Genomic DNA, 5,212 nt, shown 5'->3' with positions numbered 1-5,212 from the left:
CGTCACAGAAGTTAAAGGGGTCATATGATGCGATTTCAATTTTTCCTTTCTCTTTGGAGTGTTACAAGCTCTTGGTGCATAAAGAAGATCTGTAAAGTTGCAAAGACTAAAGTATCAAATCCAAAGAGATATTCTTTATAAAAGTTAAGAGTTAACCACGCCTACCTAAAACGGCTCGTTCTAACACGCCCCCACATATCTACCTCACTATGTGGGAAGATTTGCATAACACCGCCCAAATGTTCACGCAAAGAAAGAAGGCTTAACTTTTATTCTTGCTGTTGCTGCTGCCACCATGTTGTGGAGACGCTGTTTGTTTCGTTGTGAAAGCGAAACTACTTTGTTTGGTCTTCCAAAAGAGGACACAACTACAAATCAGTGGTTAAGTTGTATTTACAACACTGTTTCAGAACACTTCAACCCAAATATGCAGATGTGTGCAGCACATTTTATGGAGGATGAGGACTGTTTCCTGAACCAGTAGCCTACAATGCGTCTGTGGCACAAAGGCTGGTTCTATAAAGTGGGGCAGTTCCCACTTTGCCAGGACAGTCTGGCGCTTCTGACTCACAGCCTGTAAGTATGTTTTTTATATTTAAATAATTTGTCACTGATGATTCAAATGCTAGTTTTGAGAAGTGTAGAGTAGGCTTGTTGTTTCTCCGATCACAAATGCAGACATGGTTTTATGTTTATGCAGCACGATATGCGACGCAACGCATAAAAAGACAGCATAAGTCATTATAATCAGTAATTATGTCCCCATTGGATGTAACAAATGCCTCATTTGTAATGGGTTTTTTTGGTTTTGTCTTGTCCTGCTGAGAGACGGCATCACAATATGTTAAGAGACTTCTCATGAACACTTGACAATAACTGTGGAACACACACTATTTATTCACTCATACCCTTATTTATCTAACACTCATACTCAGTCTACATTTCAATTTGCACATAATATACCTGTACATACAACTGTCTATTGTTATATACCTGTACATACAATTGTCGATTTGTATATTTTTATTCCTTAGTTACTTGTTCTATTTTTCTATTTTTTATTATCTGTGTTTTTGTTCTGTCACTGTCATTCTGTTACACTGTGGAGCTTCTGTCATGAAAACAAATTCCTCGTATGTGTAAACATACCTGGCAATAAAAACTCATTCATTCATTCATTCATAAACACATTTCATTACACCAAATACACAAAATAATGTTCTTTTTAGCAACATCATATGACCCCTTTAACAGAAAAATAACAATGAGGCCTAAATTATAGATTATTATGTAAACAAAAAATTATAATTGTCTAATAACTTAAAATTACCCCAAAACATTTAAATTAAAATTCCTTAACAATTAAAGATGACATTAAATTATATTGAAAATTCATTTTTATTGGTAAGAATCTAGTTTTATGCTGTTTTTGTTACATCTCTGTGATTATCTTAATGTATTTACAATAAAATGTCATTCAATATTGTATGCGTAATTTTTTCATTATTTTATTATTTGCATTTTTTCATTCAACTATTCTTACTTTTTACTACCTATCTTTAGTCATTTGCAACTTCTCTTCAGTAAAAATGTAGTAAAAAGGCTAAACTTTCTCTGCTTTTATGGTTATTGAATTTGATCACACTTCCATCTGTTTTCATTCACAATGATTCATAAACAGAATGAACAGCAACATCTCCAACTGCAAGGTTGTTAATTCATAACTGTGATGTCATATTCAGATTCCAAAGGCCTAAATAAATGACATGATGGCCTTTTGTTCGCTCATATTTTTTATTTACAGCGTACATTAGTGACAGTATCAATTATTATATGTGCCATTGGTTACAACAAAGATTGTCGTTATTCTTTCATCCTTACATTACAAACATTATTAGCTTAATGTGATAAGGTTTTTACTTAAATTTTTATTGATAATATCACATGCTGCAATATATGACTTTGTATAATCTATTTTGTGATATCACACAGTTTCGCTGATCCATACACTCTAAACCCAGGATAGAGAGGCTGAGTGAATGTGGTGTGGACTCTGTGAATGAGGGTCATTGTGTCAGAGACGCTGTAGAAGGACAGAGTTCCTGCACTGTGATCCACATACACTCCTATTCTACATGAGCTGGAGACGCCAGGAAGCTCAGTCTCTGTGTAATTGTGACAGAATGAGTATTTGCAGTAACTGGAGAGAAAGCAATATAAACTCCAGGACTGATCATTATATCCAAATGCACATTCATCACCCCGTCCCTTCCTGCTGATGCTCTTATATGACACTGATATACAATCCTCTCCCACTCCAATCAACATCCCAGTAATAGCGTCCACACACTCTCTCAACACAACACCAGAGTCAAACTATCAAATCTGTCTGGATGATCCGGATATGACTGGTCTGTGTTAGTTTCAGTAATCATTCTGTTCTCCTCAGACAAACAGAGGTATTTATGCACTGTGTTTTCATCCAGCATGAACCGACGGAAATCTGAACGAGATAAAAACACATAAGCCGCTTCTAAGTCATTTGCAACTTCTCTTCAGTAAAAATGTAGTAAAAAGGCTAAACTTTCTCTGCTTTTATGGTTATTGAATTTGATCACACTTCCATCTGTTTTCATTCACAATGATTCATAAACAGAATGAACAGCAACATCTCCAACTGCAAGGTTGTTAATTCATAACTGTGATGTCATATTCAGATTCCAAAGGCCTAAATAAATGACATGATGGCCTTTTGTTCGCTCATATTTTTTATTTACAGCGTACATTAGTGACAGTATCAATTATTATATGTGCCATTGGTTACAACAAAGATTGTCGTTATTCTTTCATCCTTACATTACAAACATTATTAGCTTAATGTGATAAGGTTTTTACTTAAATTTTTATTGATAATATCACATGCTGCAATATATGACTTTGTATAATCTATTTTGTGATATCACACAGTTTCGCTGATCCATACACTCTAAACCCAGGATAGAGAGGCTGAGTGAATGTGGTGTGGACTCTGTGAATGAGGGTCATTGTGTCAGAGACGCTGTAGAAGGACAGAGTTCCTGCACTGTGATCCACATACACTCCTATTCTACATGAGCTGGAGACGCCAGGAAGCTCAGTCTCTGTGTAATTGTGACAGAATGAGTATTTGCAGTAACTGGAGAGAAAGCAATATAAACTCCAGGACTGATCATTATATCCAAATGCACATTCATCACCCCTGAAATCTGAAAGAGATAAAAACACATAAGCCGCTTCTAAATCTGATTATTGACATCAGATGGCAAAATTTTATCCCTTGTGTGTATGTGTATGTTGCCATTTTTACTTACATTGTAGAAACTCCTCCCTTTTCTTGGGTTCAGGGGTGCATTTAGACTTGATGTATTTTACTATGAAAACCAACAGAAACTAGAAGTTTAATATTAAAAAAAGAGAACATATGTATGTAATTCCATATATGTTTTATGCATGCATGTTTTTGCATGATGCTTGACATATTAAATGATTGATCCAGTGCATTACCCATATCAGACATTTTTTCTATCTCCTCTCTGCAGAAATGTTCCAGTTTCTCTTTCAGATCAGACACAGATTTACCAACATCATCAAAAGAGAGACGAGAACTGACAGTGATGCTGGGTGAGTCTGTAGATCCAGGAGGGACAGAGAGACTGGAAATGCTATGCACAGATACAAAGACACAATAGAAAGACTGGATAAAGACATGCTCTTACCTTCCTAAAGACGACTGTCCTGTTTTTCAGATCTCTGTTACCTGGAGGAAATGGATATAATGGTCTGTGTGTGAAAGCTGCTCCAGCTCAGCGTTTCTCCTCCTCAGATCTTCAATCTCCTGCTCCAGTTGCTTCAGTTGTTCTTCAGCTCGACTCACTGCAGCCTTTTCCTGATCTCTGATCAGCTGTGTCACCTCAGAGCGGCTTCTCTCAATGGAGCGGATCAGCTCAGTAAAGATCCTCTCACTGTCCCCCTCTGCTGTCTGTGCAGAGCGCTGTTAGGACACACACAGAGAGAAGCATCAGAATCAGTCCATTCACTCAGCTCTTACTGCTGCCTCACACAGCCTGTTCTCCACAGTGGGCTTCAGTGGGACTGAAAGAGCTCCAGCACTGGCTCCTCGCTGACTGACTGGAGGAGAGTCCTAACTGAGTCTGAAACAGCTCTTCAGCAGCCAGCAGTTGTTCTTCTGCTCAAAACTCACCTTGTGAGACTCTACAGCCTTTCTCAGCTCCTAAAGCTGCTTCTGTCTCTCCTGGATTCTCTCCTGGATTTCCCCCAAATGTCTCTATAGGATTTAGAGTATAAAATCATACAGCTCATAACACATCACTGTTTGACAGAATATCCAAAGAATGGTTTTAAAGAAGAGCAAATAGTTCATACCTGTTTCTCAGTTCTCTCTGCTGCAGCTGATACAGTGTCGTGGTTTTTGTGTTCATCCAACATACACAGATAACATATACACTGCTGATCAGTACAACAAAAAATCTCTAGCGGTTTATCATGTTGAGGGCAGATCATCTCCTGTAGTCGTCCAGTGGCATTAGTTAATTTGTGTCGCTTTCCAGAGTGAAATTCTTCATGACGTTCAAAATGGGTTTGACAATAAGATTCCAGACAACCAGACAGGACTTGATGGCCTTGCACAAAACATGCCTAAACAGAGCGAGAGAGAGACTGCCTGAATGACTGAACCTCCATCAGTCATTAATGTTTTTGATTAAAGATTACGAGGGCACATGAATTAAAAAAAAATAATGAAGTGCACGGATAATTTATTTATAATAAACACTACAGTATTCCATTAAAAAATAAGAATTTTCCATTTTGATTTCATGGTGACTTTAAATCCAGAGTGAACTGACAGGAATCTGATGGAAACAAAACAAATAATCTAGAATAGGATTAAAATGATTTAAAACATTAACAGTTGCAAGAGTTTTAGTTTTATTTCTTGTTTTATTCAACTTCAAGATTAACAGAAAAAATGTGTGACTTCATGTAGGTGTCAATCAGATTACTGTCAAGTCAAGTCAAGTCAAGTTTATTTGTACAGCGCTTTTCACGATACAAATCATTGCAAAGCAACTTTACAGCAAATTAAGTTTCTACAATATTTAGTGGTAGCTTATCAGTGGTGACTGTCAGTTAATGTACATATGGCAGAAATGTA

The 5,212-nt window shown here is 36.9% G+C and overlaps 1 pseudogene; it reads right to left on the bottom strand.

Annotated features, from left to right (window-relative positions):
• Positions 1–1,971: 1,971 nt before the first annotated feature.
• The window catches only part of LOC107563822 (E3 ubiquitin/ISG15 ligase TRIM25-like), a 9,059-nt pseudogene continuing 5,818 nt past the window's right edge, over positions 1,972–5,212 (bottom strand).

The sequence above is a fragment of the Sinocyclocheilus grahami genome, unplaced genomic scaffold (genome assembly GCF_001515645.1).
Source record: "Sinocyclocheilus grahami isolate Dianchi unplaced genomic scaffold, SAMN03320097.WGS_v1.1 scaffold890.1, whole genome shotgun sequence".
Classification (NCBI taxonomy): Eukaryota; Metazoa; Chordata; class Actinopteri; order Cypriniformes; family Cyprinidae; genus Sinocyclocheilus; species Sinocyclocheilus grahami.
The sequence above is the reverse complement of the archived record's forward strand: the minus strand, read 5'-3'. Positions and strand labels throughout refer to the sequence as shown.